Genomic DNA, 16,282 nt, shown 5'->3' with positions numbered 1-16,282 from the left:
AACCATGCTCACCACAGAACTATTCATCGTATCAAGACTTCAACTTAATTTTCCATCAATGGGAGATGGATACATAAACTTTGGTGCAAGAAACTTTGAAACAGCTCATAACATGGATGGATATGGAGAACATTGTGCTAAGTGAAGCTAGACAATCACAAAAGGACAAATAAGACCATTATGAAAGACGAAAGCAAGACAAAATTTTCACAGCAAAATAAACAGACTTTGATGCGTCCCAGGAATGGGAGGGCCAGGCAGTGGAGAGGACACGAGGGTAAAGGGTAGACACAGGTTCCCGTGGGTGAAGGGTAAGAAAACCTTCTAAAAGAGGGAGAAGAGAGGTAAAAAGGGAGTGTGGTCGACTGCTGGGAGGTTTGGTAGGGGGTTTAAGTTGTTCAATACAAACACAATGTTCTAAAATATAAACCCGGATCTAATTCACAATAAAAAAATGAGACCCTACCCCAGATGAACCAAATCTATTACTTGATATTCTTGTCATATGTGAACAGACTATGCATATTATGTTTGAGAACTATGGTATGTGATATCTCAAGATTTTCCTCTTCAAAATGTTCTTCCATTTTTATAAATCTGCTATATTTACCGACTGACTCTTTTGAAAATAGACTAAAACATTACTCTTAGAGATAACCCCTACTTTCTTCGCATGGCAATATTATCTTTGTCTTTCTTGTCATCGAAAAAAATCATATACTCCTGTCAGTTATATTATTCATATCAGACTAATAAAATTTTAACCTTTAGAAATTTTTAGTAATAAATCCACTACAGCCACTCAGTCTCTGTCATCACCACTTACATTTGTTTTATTCTGATTCTTCTGTGAAGGCTCTGCTAGAGTCAAAAGGGAAGTTAGTGTCTTAAACAAATGCACAGTTTACTAACCTCATGAGAAATACTGTAAGTTAAGCCATCGACCTGTAAAGCTGACCTTACATGGCTCAGGGCAGAGGTGAGCAATGTGATCCGCTGGTCAAAAATACCCACTTTCCATTTTTAAAAACAAACTTGTATTGCAGTGCTTCCATGTCCACTTATTTCTGGATTGCCCATGGTACTGGAATTATAATTTAAATAAATATTATTTAATTTAACATTATTATTTAAACAATGACATTTTATGCAACAAAGCGGGTACATAAGGAATTTGTCCAGTTAATATAAGGTTGAGGGTTTATTCCTAGAAAATAATTAGATTTCCCTCAACTGTTATAAAAGAATAAATCAAAACAAAGTTTTTCATAGCAAAATAAGCACACTTTTCTGGGGTAGGAGGGAAAGGCAGTAAAGAAGACACATTGGGGTAGAGGGTAGGCAGGTGTTATTGAAACACTCATAGGTTCAATTATTTCTGAATGAGACTTTGTATGAGCTCAGGGGTTCTCAGAAGTCAGTAAGATTCAGTAATTATTTTTAAATTTAAATACAAAGACAGAGTTGAATAGTATGATAGAGAACAACAAAAGTGCAAATCCTAAAGTGTTTACCAAGTGGACTTTTACAGAAAAAGTGATCTCTCACACTATACTAGGCATCCCTGGTGGGTCCGTTGTTGTGCTGTGAGCTTTGATCTGCATGACCAAGAGTTTGAACGCATCAGGGCCTCTGCTTGGAGGTGGGGGTGGGTAGGGAAGATGGGGGTATCTTTTAAAGCTTTTTATAATGGAAAACAAAAATAGGGGACCAGTGGGGAAGCAAAGAATGGTGTTTTCTTTAACTGAAAAATTAAAAAATAATAACTGATTTTCCATGGCTTCCCAGAATTCCAAAGCTCATATAGAATTTTTTATAGAAATATGGTTATTTGCATGGAATCATTAAGAAGTGATCCTTAATCCATTATTAATTGGACAAATTAATTTTGCACTCAAGGTCTTGCCGAATTGTCTTTGTTTATATAATTATTCTCATTTAATAAGGCATGACAAGTCATTTTTAAGAAACCAATGTTGATTGTACCTAGAGACAAGACAAAACTCCCAGAAATGCTGATTTACAGGTGGTGAGAAGTTCATTTCTTGAGTATGGGGCAAGAGTCTGAAGCATTTTAAGAACAGAACAAGAGAATACTGCATGGTTTAAAATCTGAAAAGGGTTTTAATCAAAGTTGCAACCTTTCACCATATTTATTAAACCTGCATGATCAGCAAATAATCTGAGAATCTGGGCCATATGAAGAAACTGAAGGAAGGCTTATTAACAAACTTCCATAAGCAGATGACACAATCTTGAGTGTTGAAATCAAAGAAGACTTGAAACACTGATGAAGATCCAAGACTGCAGTCTTCAGTGTGCAGTCAATTCAGTGTAAGGAAAATAAAAATTCTTGGCAATAGACACATTGTAATAAATGGAGAAAAGAATGAAGTCTTCAAGAGTTTCAGCCCACTTGATTCTACAATCAATGCTCATTGAATCGGAAGTCAAGAAATCAAAAATTCATTGCATTGGTCAAATCTGCTGCAAAAGACCTCTTAAAATATTTCAGAGAAAACATATCACTGTGAGAAATAAAGTGAGCCTAACCCATGTCTCCATAGTCTCAATGATCTCATTTGCATATGAAAGCTAGCTGATAGGGAGAGTTGAAGAGAATAAGTGCATTTGATTTCCAGTGTTGACAAAAATATTGAAAATACCTTGGACTTTTTCTTATATCTATAGGCTTCATTCTAAAATCAAACATCTATCTGCCTTCTGATAAATATTTATTGATTAATTCTGGAAAAAAAAGAAAAATCCCACCAGCTGCCAGAAAACAAACAATGAATCTGTCTGGATAGCACAGCCAGATTATTCCTTAGAAGCGTGTAGTGTAGACTTCATCTCATGTGCTTCAGACATGTTATCAGGAGGGGCCAGCTCCTAGCATCAAGTAGAGAGGAAGACCCTCCATGAGAGGTTGACATAGTGACGACAAGAGTGGGCTCAAAGATAGGCATTTTGAGGCCATCACAGGATTGGACAATGTTTTGTTCTGTTGTACAGATGGCTGCTGTGAGTCAGAGCAGAACGAGGGCACCTCAGTCACACCAGGAGATTATTGTGGTCCATGTATTGCTGTCGTTGCTGGGTGTTATAGAGTCAGTTTCAACTCAGAGAGATATCATCTACAACAGAATGAACCACTGCCCAGTTTCCGCCCCCCCTCCCCTCAACACACACAATGATTGCCATGTTTAAGCTTATTGTTGCAGGCACTCTGTCATCCCATCTCATTTAGGAACTTCCTCTTCACTATACCTCTGTCTAGAACATGGCCTTCTCCAGAGACTTATCTCTTCTGACAACATGGCCAAAGTATGTAAGACAAAGTCTTGCCATCCTTGCATCCAGGAATATTCCAAAGAAGAATGTACTTCTTCCACCGCAGATTAGATCATTCTTCCGGTTGTCCAGGGAACAGTAAATATTCACAAATCATCATTCACATGCTCCAACTCTTTCTAGATCTTCCTTCTTCATCATCTTCTTCATCACATGCTGGGCCTACGGGACAACTGAAAACGCCATCGTTCTCATCAGATGCACCTTAATCCCGGAGGTGATATCTTTGCTTTCAAACATTAGATATGTCTTTTGCAGCAGATTTCCTCAATACAGTACCTCATTTTAGTTATTAACTCTGCCTTCTGGATAAGGGAGACTGGTGGTATGAGGGAGTAACAGCATCTGAAAAATCCACCTCCATGTGGACATGTATGTAAAATATGGAAAACAAAGGAAGTTATCCAAAAAATCACAATTGGTAGCAAGTCCCAGCAGACGGGAATGCAGAAGCTGGACAAGGACCATGATTTCAATGCATATACTACTGCAGATCATCCAAGTCTACAGGATTGGTCCTGGGGCCCTGTAACCACCTTGGTCAGGACATGACTCATCACCATGCAGCCCTGGCATCCAAATTGCCATTCAGGGGACACCAAGAAAGTGCTTGAGGGTGACACTTCCCCTCCTTAGACTGGCTAGGGAGTAATAATAATTCACTTTCAAACACTCTATACCTGAGGGCAAAGCATTTAACATTGAATCAGAAAGAACTCAATGGAAGCTGAATTTACCTCAAAGTTCAAAATGGATTTATGACTCACACTTAAATTGTAGCTCCCCAGTGCTCAAATTTTAGGGTCTAACACATTTGTCTGTGTTAGTCTAGAAGCTATGCCAAAACCTGTTCATCATAGGTGACTGCTAGGATTTAAATTCAGAAATATAGTGTCTAGCATCAGGGCAACACACAAACCACAACACTATGACAAGTTGACAAACGAGTTGTGAGCACCTGAATATTATTTTCAAGCCCTGTAAGTAATGGTCCAGTTCTCTCAATTTACTAAACCATACATAGCAGGTTAGAGATGTTGAATAGTGTGTCCAAGTTTGCATAATAAATTAGCCACAGATTTGGTGTATGCTTACCTTCCAGGTTCTTAGGCTGAGTTTTATAACTTTAACATTTGGCTTGAGGAATTTTGTTACCTGCTTTAGATTCCCAAACTTTAAAAATACTCTTAACCTGGATAGCAAATGCTTTGAGAATGATTAGGTCAAGGAATGTGCAGATGTGCTTTATACAATTGATGTATGTATATGTATGGATTGTGACAAGAGTAATAAAATGTTTAATAATAAAAAAAAGAAAACAGAAAGAAAAAAATACTCTTAACCCACATACTAAGCCCTATCAAAGCTTTAGGTTAAATTATACTTATCTCATCAAGTCTGTCAATATTTCCTGCCAAATAATACATGTAATAATCTTGATTTTCTATTCTGGCTTCAACATTTTGTGTAGCGCTGCCCAGAGACTATATATTCATATACTTTGGTGTGTCTCAAGTATCCAGGAAAATACCCCATGAGAAAGGCCAGCATGTCACACTTGGACACATTCTAAACAATACATTTCAATTCAATTTGCAGAATAGTTTTATGTTAGAAACACATCAAGTCCCAGTTTCTTGGGCTCTTTTGCAATTGTAGTTTCAGCAAGTCAGTTCTGACACACAGAGACCCTGTAGGACAGCGAAGAACTGATCCTGTGACTTTTCAAGGAAAAGACAGATTCTTGCCCAACTAAGATCCGTGTTACATAGGAATAACTGCAGTTACCCAGAACTAGCTCTGAAATACCCACTGAAGAAAAGTCCTGAGCTCTTGTGTTTTAAAAGAGCTTTTGAACCACAAGCTTCGAACCAGGGACAAGTTTTGAACCAGAGACAAGGTAGGTTCTCAACAGTTTTGAATGGGTGGGAATGTGAAGCATCGTTTTTAGTGCGCCAGAGTATTGGGACCCGTGCTGGATAGTTTGAAATCTTTACAGGAGCAGAACTCTTCATTGCCATCCCCCAGATGGGCCGGTGGGTTTGAGCTGCTGACTTTGACGTTAGCAGCCCGATGTGTAACCCACTATGCCAGTAGGGCTTGCACTATGGTAGCATACTACAAGCAAGACTTAGAATTTCCATCCATCCACCCACCCATCCATCCAACAGTTTGGTGAGGACCTACCTTGTGCCTGGTCCAGAGCTTGGTTGATCCCTCCTACAACTCTAGATCTCAGCTATTTTCTCATGAATTTTGTCTAGTGGTATTTCGGAGCTAGTAACATCTTTCTCGATAATGGCAGTTTCTCCTGTGTGACCCAATTCTTAGTTAGAAAAGACTCTCTCTATTTTCCTATCATCATTTTTATTCACTCCAATTTTCCAGATGCTATCACTGATTCTGTTAAAATTTCAGAACGTGATGTTTGCCTACAGGGACTTTTCTGCCCTGCATATCTGCTGTTTTCAGTCGTGATCCTCACAACAGGATATTGGAGCTTCTGACCCCCAATTCAAGTATGCATACTTTGGAGACTTACTTTCTAGCATATTTAATCATTTAAAATTTTTGTATGCATAACATTTTTTTCCTTCTATTCAAATGTAATTTCCCAAGTTGATGTCAAGTTCTGATTCAATATACCTGGTATGTGGGGAAAAAAATCTTCTTTTGTTGAGCCAAGCTGTCCAGGAGCTTCTGATTCAGTTACTGAGAGCCTTGCTCCTCCAGAGCTCAGCTTTTGAGAGACAGCCCTATCGGTGACCTAGGACAGAAAGCAACAAAGTCCGCCTGAAGCAATGACCCAGTGCCACCAGGAAACACGTTCGATCAGTAGAATGAGGTGGTCATAATTCCACCCCCCTTACTCTATAGCCAGTCTCATTCTAGACAAGATTGAATATCGATGGGGAGAAAATTTAAGAATTTGATTTGTAATGGGAATTTGAGATATGTGTGCTTTTCCAATTCGTAATACATTTAAATCACAAATGAAAATGTAAACAATTACCTTGGGAATAGAAATCTGAGCTTTTAAAAATCATTTTTATACCTGACAATTTTTTATGTGTACGTGGATGCTTGTTTACAGATTGGATTTTCATTAAAATAATACTCTAATTAATAATTAGATTTTAAACAAAAATGGAATGAACCTGAGTCCTTCTCAGTAAATATCCTTAAAAACAATAATAAGTGCTTATTCACACAGTTTAATTTTAATTTATACAATATATGTAGATATATTTTCATCCTCAGCAGATTAGCATACTTTCACTATATTTTATTAAACTTAGTTAAATGTCAGAGTTCTCTTTATCCCTGACTCTGTTTAATAGAAATCTTTTATCCCCAAGATGACACTAGAGATGATAGGAATGTCAATTAATATTTAATTGAATGTGTTAACACCCAACATATTTTGTAGATCTATGCTTAATCATAAATCATAAGGATATGCTAGAGATACTCATCAGCTATTCAAGAGGTGTCAAGCACTTGGTAAAGTTGAATATTCTTTATAATTATTTATTTACAAATGAAATGTTTATATTAAGGAAGAACATGTAAATTAAATATTAGACCATAGAATGCATCAAATAAAGTGCAGTAAAATGACATGGTCCATTTACCCTCTTACTAACAAACCCCTAATATCTTTTTGATTCATTTTTCTGGTTTAAGTTTAGTTATAATTCCCTTTTTCAGTCCCATTCATTTAAAACACTTCTCATACTCAGTTTTTACTGTATGTAAACCCAGCACCCCCTTTGAACACTGGCATTACACCTTATTTGGAGTCTCTATATAGTACACAGCATTGACACAGTATTCTGCTAATTAAAAGGTTAGAGGTTCAAGCCTACTGACAGATACCTTGGGAGATATTTTGGGAGATTACCTGGCAGTCTACTTCTGAGAAACCAGTCCCTGAAAACCACATGGAATAGGATTATTTTCTGATACACATGCAGATGGAATACATTCAGCAGTCATTTGTTAACACTTTATTTACTCCTGTATTCTGTGCCTCCTACTGGCCCTATTGTTTCTCAAAAAAAAAAAAAAAGGCTCATTGGATGGCAGTTCACATTTCTGAAGATAGGAACATTCCTCTGCCTTCCACCCCAGTACCTAGAACTTCACAAGAATCAGTGTAGCAATATTGTGGAGGGATGAATAAACCAAAGGGGGTAACAACGATGGAATCCCCCAGGGGGTGCTAAAGACATAAGTCTGGGTTACCTATTATTCAACCAGAGTGGAATTGCTCTGAATTATTCTACTTTGAGTCAAAAAATACAAAGTGATGTGGGTTTCTTCAGAATCTAATACACTACATTGTAGAGATATCCAAGCCTCTGTAATTGATTTTAATGCCTGTAAAAGCTGGTGTAAAAACTTTTGCATAAATTACAAATGAGAAATTGCATCCAATATATACAAGTAAGGCAAAACATCTGCCTTGTAGGGGGCTGCAGCTGCCTAAGATACCCACTTCTAGGTTATACCAACTACCGGGCAGGCCCCTCGGGATCATATACTACTGTCCTCGGAATGCACCTCCCTTAGGCACTCCGCCAAGCATAGGTCCCTTCTGCACTCAGGAATATTGAGCACATCTGCTTGTTCATTTAGGAAGTTCAAGTAGGACACGCTGGAAACAACCTTCTCTTCATCGCCAAAATCAGGCTGGCCATCTTAACTAGTATTGGAAGACTTTATATTTAGAATTATAGTATTACATGGAATATAACACAAAATGATATATTATGAAATAAACCTTAAAACCAAAGTAAAAGTCAACGAGATAGTGTAGTAGCTTGTTTTTTTAGATTTTTAAGACTTTTGTAAGTCACTGTTTTCTCTCCCTTTGTATTTTTAGACAAGTTATATATCATTTGATGGTCAGTAGACACCTGTTCACGTGCTTTTGGCCATATGCCCAGAAAATTGGGCACTTCTGGAGATGCTGGAGGAGGTAATGACCTCTTCCTGGCCATGGCTTCCATTGCAAATAGCTTTCATGCCATAGTCTGAACAGAGGTCAAAAGACCGCTGGGCGAAGTTTCCACAGTGCAATCGCATTTTTGTTTTTCCTGGCAATGATCAAAGGCTTCCAGTTGTGCCTAATTAGAGAGTATGATTCTTGAGTGATCCAGGCATATGTTTATTACCAACAAAGCACATTTCACCTGTGCCCTTACCTGAGATTGAACCTATAATTTTCCTGGGCAAGAAACTAGTTTGCAAACTTCTTTTAACCGCTAGGAACTTTACACCATAGTTTTTATTTTTTAATGGTAGACAGGGAATTATATGGACAGAATGGCAATTCTTAAGAGGATTGCTTGGCGAACTCCCTAAATCTCACTGAGAATTTATTTCCTAATATTAGTTTTGGTTAATGTATTTTCTGTAGGCAAGATAAAAGTTCAGTTTTAGTAAGATTCCTGCTGAACAGTAGAAATTGCCGTGGGAAGGTCCTAATTCTTATCTAGCCCTATGTATTAGATGCAAGGTGAAATAAAACTTTGAGTGCTAAAGCGATAAGGGTTTAAGAGAGAGTAATGCACACTGTTTACCGGTGCAAGGAATAGAATATTTTGGTTTTTGATGATCATGCAAAGGAACAACACAGATGTCTCTGAATAAATGGCTGGCTCAACAAAGAAAGTGTTCTGTAATAGGGAGAACCATATTTTTGGAGTTATGCTGCCTCTCCACACTTTTAAAATTGACATACATTGGAGCGCTTGAGATTTATTTCTTCATTTGGGCCATACATTTCTTAGGTCAAATCATCATTATATTTTTCCAGGATGGTGGATTTTAATTCATTTAACATTTTAATCTTTCATCAGTTTTTCATTGAAGAGGATTTCACAGCATAGACAGGATTTGGATAAATTTGTGTGCAGTAAATTTGTTCTTTTAACAGTTTTATTCTTTCATCAGAAATTCATTTAAATGGATTCCACTATATATCACTTCCACTTCCAGTGCAGCGTTAGGTCAGGCTGTAATTGATGCAAAAGCAGTGAGGTATTAAAAGAGATAGGAAAAATCTTAAATTGGAAAGAGTTCAAGAAGCGGGCCATTGTAAAGGCATTGCACTCCTTAGATAAGGTGGGGAAGGGAGAACAGTACGGCATTTTGATCTGAAGCCTTGCATGCTTGATAATTTCAATTCCAAACCAAGTCAAAAAGATCTATTTCATCTAAGCTATGTCTTTAAAAGAAAATTAACTGCTTCGGTGCCCTAAAACAGCCCCCATATGGCCCCGTGAACGCACACGCTTGCCTTTGCCATCCACTTGAACTAATGGCAACAGCTTCTTTCTGTGCACTTTCTATCTCCTCCCGGCCTCCCTGCCGGCACTCACTAAATGACATCCAAGTGATAAACATTAATATCATAAATACAGTGGCAAAGGAAATAACCCAGGAAAGCAGTGCATTCTATCAGGCTTTCATATAGAAGTAGATAAAAATCACTAGCAGTGCATTACAGTTGGTGAGAGAAAACTGCCGTACTCGATTTGCTTCTACCAAGGAACAGAGGTGCTGGCGCTTGCTTTGTATGCTTCAGAAAAATAAAGGTGACCTTGAGAAATATTTTTCACTCTCTAGGTTTCTGCAAAAGGAACGTCTGCTTTTATAGTATCCAATACAAAGTGATCTGCTTCCCTAAAACTTGATATCCAGAAAACCCTATGGAACAAGTCTCCTTGGTTACAGCTGCTCTGAGCCAGAACCAACCCAACGGCACAGCAGATGCAAGAGGACATCACTATTGGAGGCAGACAAGCAGGTGAAAAGTGATAGAAACATGATGGGTGGAAATCATCGTTTGTTTAAATTTCAAAGTACTGTCCACTGTCCGAACACTGTTGGCATAGTGGTTACACATTGGGCTTTAAACCACAAGGTCAGCAAGTTGGGAATCGCTAGCTGCTCTGAGGGAGAAGAACAGGGCTTTCTACTCTCATAAAGAGTTGTACTCTGGGAAACCAACAGGGGGCAGTTCGACTGTGTTCTATAGGGTCACTCTAAGTCATTACTGAATTGATGGCAGTGAGTTTGGGTTTGTTTTGGATTTGGGAAGCCTAATGCTTTGTAGAAAGAAAAAAGACAAGAAGGAAGTAAAAAGGAAAGAAAGAAAAGAGGGAGAGAATTACCTGGTGGTGTGGTCATTCTTATGGTTGGCATGATCTGTTTTTAGACTGGCAGCTCCCTGTAATCTTCTACTTGATTCCTTGCATTGTGGTGTGCCTGTCACATCTGGAGTTCAAGGAACGCCTGCTTAGTTGAACTGAATTGGATAAAAGTAATTTTAAATGCTGAACAGATGATCCAAGCTCCCCTCACCCTCCTCCAAGGTCATGTTAGGAACGTGAAGTCAATGCACACATGACACTACCAAGAGAGTATTTCCTTTACTACATTTACCTGGAGAGAGAGAAGATGGCTCAGAGAAAGAGTTGCACTGAAGCTAAACATCTACATTAGTATTTCCAGTGAGAAGGATCATGGGCCATACCTTTCATCATGAAGGCTTATAAAAAGGTCATACTTTTTATTAATTCTTATATCCTGCTGAGCTGTCCTGGGACTCCATTTATACAATGATGGAGAGTTACCACAGAGACAACTACATGTTTAGCTCTATGATTAGCATTAGATAGAGTTATACAATTGAGTTGTGGGCAGTCACTGAATTTCTCTGTAGATTCTAGATCCCCAAAGACATCCCAAAATTAATCAAACTATAGAAATTCTAGTATATTTTTATTGTCATTGAAGATGTCACTTCCTCATAGACCCAGGGGAGGGAGAAAAGGAAAAGTCAAGGGCAAGGATATTTGTTTGGGACTCTTCCTGTGTTTTTGTGGGCCGTGTGCTGTCAAGTCTGGTCAATCGTTTTTTTCAGCTCTAGTTGCATGATGTTCCAGGCTCCCAGAGGGCACTGCATGCACCAGGATGTTTATTATGGTAATGTGAAGGTGTCTTATTGGAGGCTGATTTTATTTGGACCTCTCTTATCAACTAGCTGTCAAACTACAACCAGGAAGGTGCATTTTCCTGTGTGGACAATTTTATAATCCTTCATACGATAATTGCCTGAAACGTAATGCAGGTGTACTGATGGAGGCTGACAGATGTTGAAAAGAGCAAAGCCACCAGCCACACCATGGAATGGAAGATAAAAATCATCTTTCCACTTGTCTCCCTATTGCTATTTTTGTAGCACATGAAACACTTTCTTTCAAATGCAAAATGTGAAGCAGGATCCTCATTATCTAACTGATCTTGCAAATGTGTTTCCTTTGACTTGGGCTGCTCAGCTGACTAGCACCCCTCCACCACATCAATGTGCTCATCTCGATGTTTCCCTTGATACCACCCCCCTCTTTTTCATACATTAATATGAGCATAACTTTACAGTTGAGTAATCTGATTCAGGAAGAACTAAAAACGTCTGAAAATATATAGTCACGAGCATAACATAACCTATGAGTCTGTTAGTAAAATAGGGAGTTCTACTTGTGCATTATTTTCAATTCATGTTGCATGATATTGCCTTTACCATACTTTCATTTTCAACATAGCTATGTTGTTTTTAAGACTCCTGGAAGGTACCGTGGATTAAGCCTTGGGTTACTAACAGATTGAATGTACCATCCACGGCACGGGAAAAAGATGAGGCAGTCTGCTTCCATAAGATTCTAACTTTGGAAGCATTGTGGAATAGTTCTATGGTTTTTGGATCTTACAGGGTCACTGTGCATCAGAACTGACATAAAGGAAGTGTTTGTGTTTGTGTTGATTTGAAATGAATTTCTTGTAGTCGTATATATTGGGGTCAGGAGTTTTCATCTATTTTGCCTTTATGGATTGCTGGAATTGATCCAGTGGGTTCTACAAAAAGAAAATGTACCCTTATTCAGTCTTCCTTATTCAATGTCCCACTTTCATATGCAGATGAGGCAATGGACAATACCATGACTTGGGCCAAGCACACCTTAGTCCTCAGTGTAAGGAAGACGGAAGATGGAAAACCCCATGGACTACTCCAAGGACAAGCACATCTGTCTGTAAGTACAGCCAGAGGGCTCCTTACAGGCAAGGATGGGAAGACTTCATCCGACATCCTTTGGACATGTTGTCAGGAGAAAACAGTCCCTGGAGTGGGCATCATGCTTGGTCAAGTGGAGGGCAGTCACAGAGAGGCAGGCCCTGCACAAGATGGACAGGCCCTGGGGCTGCAACAATGCGGTCAGGCATTGGAATAGTTTTGAAGATGGTCCAGGACCAGTAAGTGTTTTTTTTTTCTGTTAGGTATAGGGTTGCTATGGGTCAGAACTGATTCAATAGCACTTAATGAAAAAAGAACACACTTTATCTTTATATCATGGATCAAAGTACTGAAGTTTTTAATTGTCTGGAGGTGCTGAGCATTTTTTTGTTGTTGTGAAAGGGAGTGGTAGGCCAAATAAGTTTGAGCCTAAGATTTAGACCATTTCCATTGAAGGTGATTATTGATAGGATAAGGAGGCTGGGTGGAGTAAGTGGTTTAAATTAAGCTGCTAATTTAGTACTTTGAACCAATTCAATGGCTCCATTGGGTGGGGTGGGGGGCTTGGGGGTGGTAGAGGGGAGGGAAGGTCTAGCAAATTGCTTCCATAATGTTTACAGCCATGAAATCTCTGGAGTATTTCTATTTCCTTAAGTGTGGGAAGTTTTGTACTAGTTGGGGAAACCTGGTCCTCCCTTAGCAACTACAATAACAGCATTGATACTATATGTGATAGCTGGGTTTATTGTGCCAACTAGACCAATAGGAAAATTTGCACCGAGATTAATCAGTTTGCAGCTTGAATAAAAGGCAAAGAGATAAATGGCTCTCTACGGTTCTCCCCACTCTCTCCTGCTCCCTGGTAATCTGACGAGTGTGCTGCTGATTTAGCTAGTTCTCTGCCTCAACCTGTGTGCTATACTACCTGTGGGCCCAGCCAACTTACAGATCATTCCACTAGAGTCTGGGGCTCCTTTGAGACCTGCTTCTCCATGCTGTTGGTGGATCCTGTTGCTGTGCTTGAATTCAAGATCCCATTGGGGCCTGCTTTGCTAAGTTCCTGAGCTACTGACTGTTGCTGGCTGTGGGCAGACTCTGCCTATGTTGTCTGAGAGAAGACCCTGCTGTCTGCTCCCTTGACCTTGGACCCATCAGCTCACTTAAGTTGAAAGACTTCCAGTACATTAACTGTTCCATGGAAGTGAGTTGAACAGAGTCCTTGTACTGCTGTGTGGATTGATCACCTGTCATATTCTTTCTCACTATATGAACCTATCCATATATATATAAGTGTCCTGGTTTTGTTTCTCCAGAGAACCTTCCCTAACACACTATAGGTTAATCTTTCTTTGTCTTATTTGTTTTCTATTTATTCTGTTTCTCATGCTTTTGATTTATTATTTTCTTCTTTTTCTCTAAGTTATTTGAGTTCTTTTAGTTATTTTTACTTATTTATTATTAATTTGGAGTTAAAATATATATCATATAATTCCATAGTTCAATCACATCAAGCAGAATTGGACAATTGCTACCAGAGTCCGTTTGCAAGCATTCTTTTTCTTCCTGGACTCCTTGACATTGTCACCCATTTACCCAACCCCACCACCACTGTATCTCCTGCCCCTGAAACCCATATTCACCTTGCTGTGTCTATAGGGGCATCAGTTCTGAGTTTCCTGTACTGAAAAACAGAAAAACGTGTAACACAACTTCGTGAGGGTGACCTCCAACGATGTAGCAACTCTGAGCTACACCCTAATAGGAACAAACACAACCCAAAGAAAAGGGGCAATCAACTGACAAAGTCGTAACTGTTCGAGTCAGATTTGTGCCTTCGATCTTCTATACTCCTCTCTCTAATGCCCTCTGTTTAGGAATCAATCCCTTTCCCCTCACCCCTCTATCATGGCTACAGGGAGTTCACTGGAAGTTTATTTCCTATGCATTCCCACAAATGAATCTTGGTCATATTCTGTCTTTTCAGATGACTTAACATTAGCCAACTCTTTGGGTGTAATGCCTCTTCCATGTTTTTAAATGCTTTCTGTGTCACTCGTTCATTTTTCCATAGCATGTTTCATTATTATAACTCGAGGCTTGATTTTTTTTTTCTTCTATTTTGATGAGATCCTTTCCTTATAACCGTGGCAGTCTATTCGTCGCAGTCATGCATTCTGTTGTTTCCTAATTCAAGTTGTGATTTTCCTGTTACTTGCTCTGGTGGATAATTGTATGTAGCATCAGTTTCAGTTTGTTGGGTTTGGGGGCATATTCTGGGTCCTGTTTGGGCTGTTGTTAGGCAGGCAGTCATGTTCTTTATGTTCATCACACTCTTGGACAGGAGTTGGTGAGCTACAATTGCTCTGATGATTTTTCTCCGCCAAACCTTGCGGGTTTCCTTGTTCTTTTTGCTTTGATTACTATCACTATGTCCCACTGTGGCTGCCACAGGCAGGAAATTCCATGTCTCCGAGTGAGCAAAGGGAGACGGCTGATATTGAGATTGAAGTAGGGCCCCAAGACGCCTCTTATTGTAAAGGTCCTCTTAATGTCTCCTGTAGTGGGGTGCTTAGAGTCCCAGCCCCAGAAATCAAGAATACTTCAATTGACCTCAGCCATATCCTACCACTGACCCAGGTCTCCTGCTCATGGTAGTGTAATTGGGCTTCTGTGATTTTTCATCTGTAACTACGTCCCAACTTTCATTTTCCTTTGGCCACCTTTCAGGTGCCCTCCTATGACAGCTGGCTATGTTAATGTCCGAATTTAACATGCTCCTTATCAAGGAGAAACAGATGCTGAGAAGTCTATACTATTTTGTCTATAGCAAAGCTTTCATTTTGCTTTTTAAGTAAGTTATACATTTTAACTTCAGTTTTTAAGTCCAGGTTTGGAGAAATCACAAGTAATCACCTATGCTATATTATAAATAGTTGTGATGGTTAGGGGCTGTGTAAATTTGACACACCCTAACAATGGACCTGATGGTCCCATCTTGGGCGTGACTTGTGTAAAACAGAGATTGAGCAGAATGGAATTCTCCTTGGCCCTTCACCTGCTACTGGAACTGAATCTTCCATTTGGTTCCTCAGTCTCCTGTTGCATTTCCTGCCCATCCCAGGAGCTTTCAATTGACTACTGACAGTGGATTCATTTGGCTGAATTGGGATTTGTATTACCTCTCCATATCTGTCAGCCAATGTGCCCTGGCTGTCTCTGCTTCATCATCCTGCTTCCCGTTCATCAGCTTCCATAAGTCAGAGGAAGCCCGGCTGGAACTGGACTGGGCTTACCTATGTCTCCCACTGTAAAGCCATTTCTTGATAGAAATCTCCTTTGATACGCAACACCTATAATTATAACTGGTTTTGCTTCTCTGGAGAACCCAGCCTAATAGAGTTTTGATAATTTTTTACATTCTTGTTGTGGTTGTTAGGAGCTATCTTGTCAGTTCCAACTCAGTGTCCCTGTAACAACACAAGAAAGCACTTCTTTTTTTTTTTTTAACAATTTATTGGGGCTCATACAATTCTTTTCACAGTTCATACATATACATACATCAATTGTATAAAGCACATCTGTACAGTCTTTGCCCTAATCATTTTTTCTCTTTTCTTCTTTTACATTTTATTAGGGACTCACACAACTCTTACCACAATCCATACATATACATACATCAATTGTATAAAGCACATCCATACATTCCCTGCCCCAATCATTCTCAAGGCATTTGCTCTCCACTTAAGCCCCTTGTATCAGGTCCTCTTTTTAAGAAAGCACTTCTTGGTCCAGCACTCACCTCACAAATTTTCTTACATTGGAGCCCATTATTACAGCCACTGTATC

The sequence above is a fragment of the Tenrec ecaudatus genome, chromosome 2 (assembly GCF_050624435.1).
Source record: "Tenrec ecaudatus isolate mTenEca1 chromosome 2, mTenEca1.hap1, whole genome shotgun sequence".
NCBI classification, from domain to species: domain Eukaryota; kingdom Metazoa; phylum Chordata; class Mammalia; order Afrosoricida; family Tenrecidae; genus Tenrec; species Tenrec ecaudatus.
This window is presented reverse-complemented; position numbering follows the sequence as displayed.